The sequence below is a fragment of the Erythrolamprus reginae genome, chromosome 3, assembly GCF_031021105.1.
Source record: "Erythrolamprus reginae isolate rEryReg1 chromosome 3, rEryReg1.hap1, whole genome shotgun sequence".
In the NCBI taxonomy this organism is placed as follows: Eukaryota; Metazoa; Chordata; class Lepidosauria; order Squamata; family Dipsadidae; genus Erythrolamprus; species Erythrolamprus reginae.
Window position 1 is genome coordinate 76733580 of NC_091952.1, and position 13707 is coordinate 76747286.

The 13707-nt window shown below is 37.8% G+C and overlaps 2 protein-coding genes across 2 annotated transcripts in view; one reads left to right on the forward strand and one right to left on the reverse strand.

Annotated features, from left to right (window-relative positions):
* SLC26A8 (solute carrier family 26 member 8) overlaps positions 1 to 10240 on the reverse strand; it is a 47534-nt gene extending 37294 nt beyond the window's left edge. The window contains exon 1 of the mRNA XM_070748965.1: positions 10052 to 10240. The gene's annotated coding sequence lies outside the window, so the exon portion shown is untranslated. The remainder of the gene's footprint in view (positions 1 to 10051) is intronic.
* The window catches only part of SCP2 (sterol carrier protein 2), a 281976-nt gene that overhangs the window by 57763 nt on the left and 210506 nt on the right, over positions 1 to 13707 (forward strand). The gene's annotated exons all lie outside the window — the stretch shown is intronic.

Sequence of the window (13707 nt, forward strand, 5' to 3'; positions counted from 1 at the left end):
AATGGCCTGATGATATATTTACTAGGACTCCTCATTAGGATTATCTATTCTTGTGTTGCTATATATTCTTTAAAGAATAAAATATTGCAGAGATGGGATATGTCTACCTTATCTGGCAAAGGATGTCTCATGTATAAAAAGATAATATATATGCTGATTTATGGGCTACTAAAATAAACATATTTGCTTTCCAAGATTCTGTAACTTAACTACTTTTCCTTTCAATAAATCTGACTAGTGAAACACCTTAAGAATCTAAGATTCTTGGTTGTGAATGACTTCTTGGTTCTTGACATTTTTTTCCCTGACAGGTAGTTTGCTACAACTTATAACTAATTTTATGATATGACAAGTGGAATACAGTAAGAGATAACAAGATAAGATCATCAAAATGGTAATTCAGTTCAGGTTTCAGTTTATAATCTCATACTGAATTCCCCTTAATTGTCTATTTTAATATGTATGCATTGCATTATTTACTAGGGATTTCAGTGCTCTTCAATTCAATTCAATTTATTAGACTTGCATGAAATACAAACAATATGTATACAAATTTATTTATTTATTTATTTATTATATTTGTATGCCGCCCCTCTCCGTAGACTCGGGGCGGCTAACAACAATAATAAAACAGCATATGACAAATCTAATATTTAAAATAACTAAAAACCCTTATTAAAAAACCAAACATACACACAAACATACCATGTATCAATTGTATAGGCCTGAGGAGAAAGGAGTATCTCAATTCCCTCATGCCTGACAACAGAGGTGGGTTTTAAGGAGCTTACGAAAGGCGAGGAGGGTGAGGGCAATTCTGATCTCTGGGGGGAGCTAGTTCCAGAGGGTTGAGGCCACCACAGAGAAGGTTCTTCCCCTGGGTCCCGACAAACGACATTGTTTAGTTGATGGGACCCAGAGAAGGTCAACTCTGTGGGACCTAACTGGTTGCTGGGATTCGTGCGGCAGAAGGCGGTCCCAGAGATATTTTGGTCCGATGCCATCCAATAAATCTAATAGTTAAAAACAGTAAACTAAAATCCCATTATATAAAAAATAGTCAGTCTACTCAATAATATCCATACATAACATTTAACGCTCAGAGGAGAAGGGGGCTCTTGTCCTGTCTGCATTTTTTTGGTTCTTATAGATTTTTAAAAAATTACTAGCCATTGGCTATAATAAAGAGTTATAGCAATTCATTCATTTATATGACACAATGCAGTTACCATAATATACTTCCACTTCCAGGTACTTATCCTTAAAAACTATATCTGCATTTTTTCTCTCCCAGAATTGAGTTGCAAAAAAAGAAAATGTGATGGAAAGAGCATATAAACTCAGGCAAATTATATTTGAAAGCATGAATAGAATTCTTTATTGGCCAAGTGTGATTGGACACACAAGAATTTCTCTTTGTTGTCTATGCTCTCAGTTTACATCAGGAGAATAAAATACATTCATCAAGAATAAAAAGATACACTAAGTGATAGTTAAGGTTACTAATAAGCTATCAAATCGCACTAGGAAACAAAAACAATATAAGTAGAAAGATATATGAAATAGAAATGCAAGGAAATAATTTTTAAAATCCACAATTGCAATTTCATGACGACCTTAGATTGATGGAATAGTTAATATTTGGCTCTGCTGATCTATTGGTAATTCATGATGACTGTACTTTCATAAAAACTATTTAAAAATAACCAAAATGTCAACCATTAATTTTCAGATACTTTTGTTCCCAGAAAACAGATTAAATGCCTTCCACTAACCATTCAGAATTTCTATCCAGTGGGAAAAATGTTTATGGCAGTAACCTCTATGAAAAAAGAAATCACTAAACTTACAAAACAACAAAAATAAAATAATATAATAGAGCCAATCTAAGATATTTTGCTCCTGGTATATGCAGTAAAGCACAAGATGCCTTTCACTAAAAATTCCACCAATTGAATATCAATTGACTCTTATTTTAACAGTGGCTAATGACAGGCTCTGAGTATTTGCAATTACTCCCAGTCTTTTTCCCACTGTCAAGCTTTTCTGGAAAATGCTAAAACTTTGATTCCTTGAATATTTTGTTACTTTAAAATAAAATACTGTAGGTAGACTCCTCATTAAATAAGTACTTTAAGATTCTATTGTGATATCAGCCTGCATTCAAAAGGATGCCAGCCTGTTCCTCCAACTGGGAGTACACATTCCAGTCTCATAATCAGGATACCAAAACAGAACAGAATAAAACAAAACAAAACATCAGTTGGAAAGGATCTTGGAGGTCTAAACCCCTGCTCAAGCAGGACACCCTATAACATTCAGTATTGGGGAAGAACATAACTTTTACCAAATAAAAGCAAAGGGAGATGCTTCAGTCCTCCCTCTCGTAGAGAAAAGTTATGTTCATTTAGAAACAGAACTCCAGAGAAATGGAAGCAAAAAGTTGCTGGCTTTGAGCTGGGATTATCAATGCCTGGAATTAAGCCCAGGAAAAAAGAAGTTGGGAACTTTGTTTCTGGATTTAAATTACATCTAAGAAATCAGTTAATAGTTAGGCAGAAGCTGCTTTCTAGCTTAATTTATTGTGCGTGCATCCTTAAATTTTGTATTCTTTATACAGCAGCTCTCTATGTAGAAAGTAACAAAGATGACCTTGAGAGAGATAGGCCAAGAGACACAGGGAAAACGTGACTTAAATTCATAATAAGAGAAAGCAAACACAAAGGATTCAGGCACACACTCCCTAATTCACTTATTATAAGATGGCGGGAGGGGAGCACAGTAAAATTGGCCAATATTAATAAAAATGTTAATCTTTGTTTGAATTAGATTTCTTGATTTGGTCTACATGGGTAGGCTGACATTGAGCTATTGTACCTGTTGAATATTCACTGACTTGGTGTAAATGTTTACGTCAGACATGTTTAAATACGATTGGGTCAAAAATGACCGGGAAGTTTAAGAAAATGTCAGTTGCGTTGAGCGGGAAGAAACAAAGTATAAAAGCGGCAAACCGACACTGTTTATTCATTCGCGCCCAGAGCAGAGATTGTGTAGCAACCTTGTTTCTTTTGTATGAAGAATAAAAAAGCATTGTATTGACTTCAGCCTCAGTATTATTCAGTACCTACTTTGGTCTTTTACGCATATATCAGATTCTGCACGGGGATGCTTCCCCCCCCCCAAATCTTTAAAAATGATAATTTGTCTCTGAGAAATTCTTTGAGCTCTGTAAAACTCAGAACCTGGGATAATTATAAGTGCACCAGAGTGCCTTCTGTCCCCTGTCCTAATGTTTCTCTTTTACTAGTACAGTGGTACCTCTACTTAAGAACTTAATTCATTCCCTGACCAGGTTTTTAAGTAGAAAAGTTTGTAAGTAGAAGCAATTTTTCCCATAGGAATCAATGTAAAAGCAAATAATGTGTGCAAACCCATTAGGAAAGAAATAAAAGCTCGGAATTTGGGTGGGAGGAGGAGGAGGAAGAAGAGGAGGAAGACAGTCTCTGCCAAAGGAAGAAGGTGAGGTGAGGGGAATCAAAAAAATCCAAAAGCTTTAAAAAAAAGAGAGGCACTCTGAGGTGGCAAGGAGCACTCGCCTCCCATACACCCAGCAGGAGGCTGACTCCCATACACTGCGCCAGAGAAAGAAACCCAGGTGGGCAAGAGGGGGGAACCTCCCACTTCTGTGGTTGAAAGGCAATGGCTGCTGCTGCTACCTGCTTCCTCTTCCTTCCCATGCTGAAGGGTTCCCCTCTCCTCTCGCTCGCTCACTTTGTAGCCAGCGCCTTTCCTTCACTGTGGTGACTCCTTGGTTTGGCTGAAACCAAGTTGATCCGGCCGGGGCGAAGTGTCCCCTTTTGCCTATCCGCGCCTAGACACTCCAGGAGGCAACCTCACGCTGGGTGCATGGCAGGCAGTGCAAGGGAGTCACCACATGAAGTGGTTTATTCCCTCTCCAAGTGCCCAGAGAAAGGAAAACGCTCCGTACGCTCTGGGCTGCCCAGAGCGAAGGGAGCGTTTCTTTTCTCTGGGTGCTGGCAGAGGTTTATTCCCTCTCCAAGCCCCCAGAGAAAGTAGAAAATGGTTCTTAAGAAGAGGCAAAAATATCTTGAACACCCGGTTCTTATCTAGAAATGTTCTTAAGTAGAGGCGTTCTTAGGTAGAGGTACCACTGTATCATGTATATAAATATTATATCTCTTTATACTACCAATACGTACTTGACAAAACAAACAAATAAATAAATAAATGGATGCCATCTTTTGATTTTTGGAATTTTTAGGCTAACTAATTTGCCAGCTGGTCTATAATATTAATTAATTGAGCAGTTATGCAGTCTTACAAGTTTACTTTATATATTTCTTTTTTATTTTTTATTTTAAATAATGTTTCATTTCTCTTTATGTCTTGTGAGATTAATATAATTCCAAATAGTGTATGGGAGAGGGCTGATCTCTTTAGTCACACACTTTGACAAAATGGCACCATTATTTCACTATTATCTTTTTATTTGCAAGAATGATACAGGACTTTTCTCTCTTATACTCACTAGGATGAGGGTACTATATAACACCCTGAAGATAAATAATATTGGGAAGTATCAAACCACTATCCTGGGGCAGGCCAAGATATGAAGCTTCAGAAACATTCTGGGAATGGAACTTATTGCTCAGATTTGCTTGGTTCAGGCTCTCTTTTAAATGATAAATACAATATTGTGTTTAATTTATAGAGCCAATAATTATAAGAACATGAAATAAAATAATCCACAAAATTTAAAAGAATAACATATTTTTTTAACAATTACTTAAAGTATATGAGTTGGTTATCTATTATCATTGTTTTAGAACATTTGCAATCATATCCTCTTTTCTTTTTATCAGTGATTAACTCAGATTGGTTTTACAAAATAACAGCTTCTGAAACAAAAGTTAGCCATAAGGTAGGAATTTATTTTCTGAAATGAACATTAAAGATATTTTTTAAAAGGATAAATAATTTTTCCTGCAAATGAAAATTCCTCTCCTAGGCAGAAATTCTCGCACACTCTGGAGTTTACCTTTTTTGTCATGAAGTCATTCTCATTAATGAGAATATGTGAGCTCCTTAGCAAAATACGGAGATGTGTTAGGTGTTACCACTGTGATTGATATTACAGCATCTCCAATCCTATAAATGAAAAACAGTGATGCGAAAAGTGTCTGCATTGTTCTTTTGGTTAAAGATGGGTCTAATTTATAGCGCTATTTACTCATGGAATTGCAAGTAAGAGAGACCTTTGCTAAGGTGAAGCAGCTAAATCTTATTCTATAATGTAAATCCCTGTGCTTCAATGGAGCTGGAGACTTCTATTTTGTTTCTGTGAGAATTTGCTCCTTCTCACTTTTTAATAGTAGCAATTACTTTTCTAAAATAATTTACAGTTTTAAGATTTGATTATTAACCTGTTTATACATTCCACTGCTCCCTGCTCCTCTATTCTCACCCTCCACCCCTGCATTGTTAACCTACCATTTTTGGTCCAACTCTTTGTACTCTTCCTTTTCTCTACCTGGTTGATGTTGCTGGTAACTTGGTAACAGTTAGAACTCCTTAGAATCTTTGGTTTTTTTCAAAGTATTATCAATGCTTGTCATTCTTAACTGAGCACAGACTAAACATTCTATTGTCTCATGAAAAATGACCAATTTATTTATCTTTATGCAACATATTCTGCATATTCTCAGGGTCAAGATCACGAAGTCCAGTCAGTTATCCCTATATTGAAAGTCTAAATGGTAAAGGTTATACGGAAAAATGTGTTGCCTTTGTATTGTTTATTTATTTGTTCAACTTCTATGGCCACATATCTCAGTCAATAACCCTCTAGTACAATTGCTGTTATTTTTAACCCTCGTTCTGAAGCATTGTATTAGTTGAGGAGGGAACTGGGATATGTTCTTTCTTGTTTGCTACTTGACAGATCTAGGACAAATTACCTATGTGCCAAACATTTTAGAGTCAAATACACTTCAAAACAATTTTTTTAGCAGCATGGAATCATGTTTGATTGCCCATTCATTTTGTACAATATGTGCATCTGTATACAAAGAGGGTGTGGAACTGATTAGAACATTGCATATGCTATCATGCAGATTTTGACTACATACTCACTCCTGAAGATGCTCCTGGGTTTTTCTAATCTCATTTATTAAAAGAAAAAAAGGCTTTTCTTCATTTCAAGATTCCTTTTTACCTTTGAATTTGTAGGGCAAAGCTTTTTTCACTTTCTTGGTAATGATCCTTTGACGAACTGGAAATCTATTTAACTGGAAATCTATCTACCATCTTTTTTCCAGATAATGGAAGGACCTACAGACATTCTGAATTTTTCCAAGCTATACCCTCTTTTCAGGTGCTAAGAAGACCATAACACAGCTGTCAATGGTGACACAGCCCCAAAGTGAATTTGACCTGTAGTATTTGAATATCTTTATCAGGTAGATAATTTTGGGTGCTTGATAATTTAGAGTCTGGAATGGATAAATTAAAAACAGCAGTTCAAAAGGTAGCATTAAACTATGCATCAATTTTTTTTTTTTTTAAATGAAATGTTAACATTTTGCAAAGCGAGTTGACATTTTCTCAGGTTTTCTATGCAGTTTTCTCTTATTGAGTTAACAAATGTTTTGTTGGAATCTTTATCTCTCATTTTTAAACATTATGCACCAGACAGGAGAGTACTCAACATTCTGCCTGAGAATTCTGAGGAATCGGAATCTGTATTTTGCATTTGAAACAAAATACAGTACCATATTTTTCAGAGTACAAGACGCACCTTTTTACTCCCTAAAAGAGGCTGAAAATTCAGGTCTTATACTCTGAATGTAACTTTTCCCCCCCAGCCCTAACCAGCTGCTATCGATCTTCCCAGCTCTTACCTTGCAGGCTCTTTCATTGTTTCTCTCTGCTAAGAATGTTTTCCAAGCCCTAAGTCTTTGCAGGGTTTTTTCATTGCTTTACTTAATCAGAATGTTTCTTTCCAGTCCTAACCAGGTGCTAATGATGTATAGGGATTGTGTAAGCCAAATATTAGCTATGCTCTAGGACAGTGATTTTCAACCTTTTTTGAGCCGCGGCACATTTTTTACATTTACAAAACCATGGGGCACATTGAGGGGGGGGGGTGGCTAAAAAAAGTTTAGACAAAAAAATTCTCTCTCTTCCTCCCTTTCGCTCTATTTCCCTCTCCCTCTTTCTCTCCCTCTTTTTTTCTCTCTCCATCCCTCTTTCTTTCTCTCTTCCTTCTTTCCTCTTTTTTGCTCTCTTTCTCTCTCCCTCCCTACTTCCCTCTATGTCTTTCTCTCTCCCACCTTTCCTCCCTCTCTTTCTTTCTCTCTTGCTTTCTCTCTCTTGTTCTCTTTCTCTCTCTCTTGCTTGCTTTCTCTTGCTTGCTTTCTCTCTTGTTTTCTTTCTCTCTCTCTTGCTTGCTTTCTCTCTCTCTTGCTCTTTCTTTCTCTCTTTCTCTCTCTTTCTTTCTCTCTCTGAGCTTCGCGGCACACCTGACCATGTCTCGCGGCACACTGGTTGAAAAACACTGCTCTAGGATATACAGAAACAGTTATCTGAAATAGCATGGTGAAAATTTGCCCAGAGACAGTGACTCATAGAATAGCCATGAACTTTGGACAGAGTAAGAAAAATCCCTCAACAGCGCTCCTGGCACGAGGTAAGACACTAACGGTGTGATTGGCTGGCAACTCAGCCACTGATAGGTGCATAAAGTGAGAAGTTAGTAGCCTATCATAAGCTGTAGATGATACCTTTTATAACCAATTAGAAGCTTAATAGAAATAGCCTATGAACAGTTGTGTACTCAGAAGCCTTATTTTTGCATATAGATATAGCCTATGAAAACTTGTGTATTCAAAAGTCTTATTTTTAGCCTATAGATTTGAAAAACCTTATATTTGTAGCCTATAAGAAACGTATATTAGGAAAAATTAGACTTGCATTTAGCCAATAGAAAATTACCAGTTGAAACCCCTCATTTGCATATGAAGGGTATAAAAGAAGGATACCTGTAACAATAAAGCTTTGTCACTTTACCCAGACCATTGACTCCGTGTTTCATTGGTAAGCACTAGTAATGGTTTCAGGATCGGGCCTCGTAAAGTGAACCATCACAGGGTTGTCGAGACCCCCGTCCAGTGGGGATTGCGTCTTGATGATGTTCCCAGCTCTTTGCAGCTTGCAAACTCTTTCATTGTTACTCTCTGCAAATAATGCTTTCCAGGTACTAAGTCTGTGCAAGTTTTTTTCATTGCTTTACTTAATAGAATGTTTCTTTCCAGCCCTAACCAGCTGCCAATGATGTTCCCAGCTCTTAGAAGCTTGCAAGCTCTTTAATTGTTACTCTCTCTAAATAAGGGTGTTTTTTTAAAAGCCCTAACCAGGGAATAAAAAATGTGCTGAATCTGACCAGATTAAGGACGCTAGCCAGATGAATATCTGGTAGGCAGATTTCCCCCCCCATTTTCCTCCCCAAAAACTAAGGTGCGTCTTATACTCCGGTGCATCTAATAGTCCAAAAAATATGGTAAAAGGTTCCCCATATAAACTGAAAGCTGTATAAATAAATGGAAAAATGAATGAAATAAACTTCCTCACCTAGGTCATGGTACAGGTCCATTTTTAATTAAATACCAATTAGAATTAAAGCCACAACCTGGAATTACCATGTAAGTATAAATTCCAATGGGAGAGGGATTTGTTTTCTGGACTAAAGGGCAGAATGGGAAAAAGATTTTTGAAGTTCAAAAGTAGCTCCTACCCCTCTCCTATCACTTTAGTAAAGGAAACAGAAAAACACTCAATATTTTCATACAGTACAGTCATTTTTCAAGACCAGATTTTAATACTAGGTGTGATTTTGCCTCCTTTTAATCATGATCACGAACCTGTATGGACCTTATTCCTTTTCAAAGACCATGATCTACAGTTTAGGGTAGGGGTAGGCAAAGTTGGCTCTTCTATGACATGTGAACTTCAACTCCCAGAATTCCTGAAACAATCATGCTAGCTAAGGAATTATGGGAGTTGAAGTCCACATGTCATAGAAGAGCCAACTTTGCCTACCCCTGGTTTAGGGTATAAATTTATCCAGTTTTATTATTAGAGATCCATGTGGCTTCTCATAGCACAGTGAGGGATAGCTTCTTTCCTTTCCAAGTCTAAATGGAGTTAGACTTGCCATAGTAGTTGATCATATCTTGAAACCTGCAGGACAGACTCTACTAAAGTTATTATACTGTATATGAACGATCAACTTGGATAAGTCACTTGGATAAGTAAATGAAATTGGATAAAGATAGTTGTCAACTTATGACCATAATGGAGACTGCCCATTATGGCTACAACTGATGACAAATATTAAGTGGCTTGTTTAATCTCTCTCTCTCTCACACACACACACACACACTCACACACAACACACACACACTGATGCCACCATTAGATAAATATATAGTGAACATGGAATACCTGCTACCGGTGGGTAGAGGAGGACTGGCAGGCCTGCCATCTAACTGGGTCCATAAAGGAGGCAGATAAGCATTAAAAGGATTTGCAAAGCCAAAAATTGCCCAGCAGAGGGAAAGAACCCAGCTAGATTAGGGCCTAGCACCATATTCCAATGCCAGAGAGGCTTCCAGACAAACCACCATGCTTGACTGATAAAGCCTTGCTTGTAGACTGGGCCTCTACCCTGATCAGCAGGCCTTTGAAAGAGTGTAAATTTCCTCTGGCTCTTGCTAGTTTTGGGAATATTAACCGCCTGCATGCAAAACAGTTTCTCTATTTATTGCTCTCCCTGCCCCAGAAACCCATATTTCTTCAATTAAAAAAAACCCAAAAAGAGCTGGGAGAGACAGACTTGTTGAACTCCCGTCCAAATTAGGTGCCAAAACCAAAACCACTCCATCTCTGCCATCCATCACTTTTAATTCCGTAATTTGCGAAATTTATTGCATGTCTAGAAAGATGATGACAAAATATGTAAGTTACTCACCTTGATGAGTCACTGCCAGGCTGAAGTCAGAGGAAAAGAAGGAAGCAAGCCAAAAAAATAATAATTCTGCAGCCTGGAGCTAAAGAAAAAGTTCAGCTCTAAAGAGAAAGCGGCTACAGCACAAACGTGCACCAAACAGTCACAGCAGAAACTGGGCCCTAAAGGCAGTCAGACAGGCAGCAAAAAAGCAAAACAATTATTAAGTTAGCTAGCAAGAATCAGGGGAGGTTTGCAGCCTCCCATGAGCTAAATGATTTGGGCAAAACGCTCAAAAAATAGCCACCATTTCCACAAGGAATTTTCAGAGTACAGTGATCCCTTGTTTTTCGCAGGGGATGCGCTCCAAAACCACCCGTGAAAAACGAATTTCTGTGAAGTAGAGGAAAGATATTTTTTAATTATCTTTTTATTTGGACTTTTAAAACCCACCCTTTGCATTAAACAGTCATTCTATAATGTTTCTCAGCTGGAACTACATGTGATATCCTACCAGTTTCTTTAATAGAGTACAGTAGTATTGTAGAAGAATTTTATGAATTTTTAATAGATTTAAAATTTTCAATGGATTTAATGGATTTAAGCCCCCTTTGAAAACTTGTGAAGTAGTGAATCCGCAAAAGATGAACCGCGAAGTAGCGAGAGATTACTGTATTGAAAATGGCGGCTGTTTCCAGGAAGCAGGAAGAACAGGCCCAAGTGCAGTTAGGTCCTTGTGACGTGAGATGGAGGGAGAGAGAGGTGGAGCAGTAATGGGCTGCACCTGGTATGGGACCACACGGCAATGTGGTAGCAAAAATTGCGATGTTCACGCAGCTGTGTGTCCCTGACACACGCATGTGTGCCCCTACATGAGATTTGGCTTCTGTGCATGTAAAATCTTGCATGTGGATGCTCGCGCCTGCAGGATTTCGCTTATTCTTGGCTTTTTTTTGCTTCCGCGCATGCGCGGAAGCAAAGAAATAGCAGAAAATAGGTGAAATCTTGCTCAAGACTCGCACAGAAGCTGAATCTTGCACCAACTCGCACACACACACGACAGATACCCGCGCACCTGCACCAGTCTCGGAGAGCACATCGGTAGCACTGAAGACAAGCATTGGTACAGGCTCATAAAAGCTGCCCAAGCCGCGGTAGCCGTGAACGGATTGATCAATTTGTTTTTTGAAGTTTGGAAGTCACTGGAAAGAAGAAACCTAAGAAAAGCCTTTGTTATCAGTCGAGATGTCAAGAGATGTATCCCACAGCCTAATACAGTCCTCTTCTTTTGACGCTAAATAAAATATATATTTAGGGCTTTAATATTTGATCAAATTTAAAATGACATACTTGTACCACTAGAGGGAAAGATAAAGTATAATGAATAATGAATGAAAGAAGTTAACATGTTGAAGTTTTGGAATTTGAATAATTTCTATTTTCCCCTCTATTGTACAGGATATTAATTAGAAATAAGGCATAAAACACCCAATATGAATTGATATTTTATTTTTAAAGATAGGTAAATGTGGAATTCGTAGGGTAATTTAGTTATGAGAAAATAAGGGAAACTTATGTTTATGACCCTTGCAGTGTTCCAGGTCATGTGATATCCTTTTGAGACCTTCTGACAAGGAAAGTCAATGGGCAAGGCTCATTCACATAACAACCAGGTTACTAGACTTATCATCTGCAGTGATTCACTTAAATTTGTCTTTGGAGAGCCTTCGGAGAGGGGCGGCATACAAATCTAATAAATTCTTCTTTTTCTTCTTTTTCCTCTTCCTCTTCTTAACAATTGTGGCAAGAAAAGTTGTAAAATGAGGCAAAATGTCTCACTTAATAACATAAATTTTTGGGTCAATTGTGGTCGTAAGTCAAGGACTATCTGTATGTTGGCTGCTTTGAGTTATTTATAAAAATACTAAAGGCAGGATTTAAATAAACCGACAAATCAAAACACAGATAATGTTGACAGGAAGGAGTGTCTTGTCAATAGTAATCCTCGGTCTGTGAATTCTTTTTAGGGAAGACAGCAGATGCTGCTACCTTCTGAAAACTGTCTGGGCCTCACAGACAAAAGTGTTTATCATAATTGAAATGTTGGGCTTATCTTCTAGAACATAAATCCATCATGAAGGCTTTATTCAAAGGGCAAGCAGAAGAAGCAGGAGACAGAAAGCCAGATGTAGATCAGATCTAGATTTCAGAACACTTTTGTTAGTGATGAGGGAACATCATGAAAGGAATTGATAACTGGGTTCTCACAGCAGCACTGAAAGGACTCTTGCTTGGCCAAACCATTTCAGAAATAGCAACAGCCAGTAGCCTCTCTTAAGCACAGTGGATCCTAGCTGGGTCTGGACTTAATAATAATAAAAATTAATAATTTATTAGATTTGTATGCCGCCCCTCTCCGTGGACTCGGAGCGGCTCACAACAAAATAACACAGTATAACAAATGTAATATTAAAAAATATTTAAAACCCCAACATTAAAACTATGCAACACAATCATTCCATGCATAAACTATATATGCTTGGGGGTATCTTAATTCCCCCATGCCTGGCGACATAGGTGGGTTTTTAGCAATTTACGAAAGGCAAGGAGAGTGGGGGCGGTTCTAATTTCAGGGGGGGAGTTGATTCCAAAGGGCCGGGGCCACCACAGAGAAGGCTCTCCCCCTGGGGCCTGCCAACCAATGTTGTTTAGTTGACAGGACCCGGAGAAGGCCAACTTTGTGGGACTTAATTTATTATTTATTTATTATTATTTATTACTTAGATTTGTATGCCGCCCCTCTCCGAAGAGGGTCGCTGGGATTCATGCTGTAGAAGATGGTTCCGGAGGTTCCACTTCTGGAGGACTTTTTTACAGATGGAACTCTGCTGGTTTTCAGTGTGTCCAAATGCTCCTTTCTATCATTCTGCCTTCTATGGTTATCTGACAAAGGAGTGTTTCTCGGTAAAAGGGGCTCTTGATCAAAATCAATTTCTCAGGTGCTGATAGGTTTGCTTCCATCTTTTTGCCAGGCCGTGACAGCATGGGGTAATCTTCCCGCTCTTCTTCATTTGAGGACAGTACATCTGAGAAGAGATCCCCCAGGAACCATTTTTTAAAAATCCCCACTCCATGTAATCAAAGTAAAAAAACAAACAAAACCGAAAAAATATTTTTATCACTACTGCTATATTTATATTTATATTATTTATATTTATTTCTCAAAACGTGCACAAGATAATAGGCACATAATAATAATAATAATAATAATAATAATAATAATAATAATTTATTAGATTTGTATGCCGCCTCTCTCCGCAGACTCAACATAAACAAAAGCAAGTAGGTACAGTATAGGTGAATATGGACAATAGGACAGGGACGGTAGGCACGGGATTTGATTTGATTGCCTTTGAAATAAAATATGGTGAAAAACGAGCTTATTTATGATTTATGGAAGATTTAAAAGGGGGGAGGGGATTGTCGCGTGGTTAAAAAAACAACAACCCTGCCACTAAAGATCGAATTTTGTCACTAAAGCTCCTTCAGATTTTTTTTCATCTCTAGGTAAAGTTGCTAGGCTGCTGCTCCTGGGCGTTCTAGCGGGAATTAGCAACCGCCGCATCTTCCTGGAAAATGTATTATTATTATTATTTTATTTTGAAGCAAGGTAGTAAGTA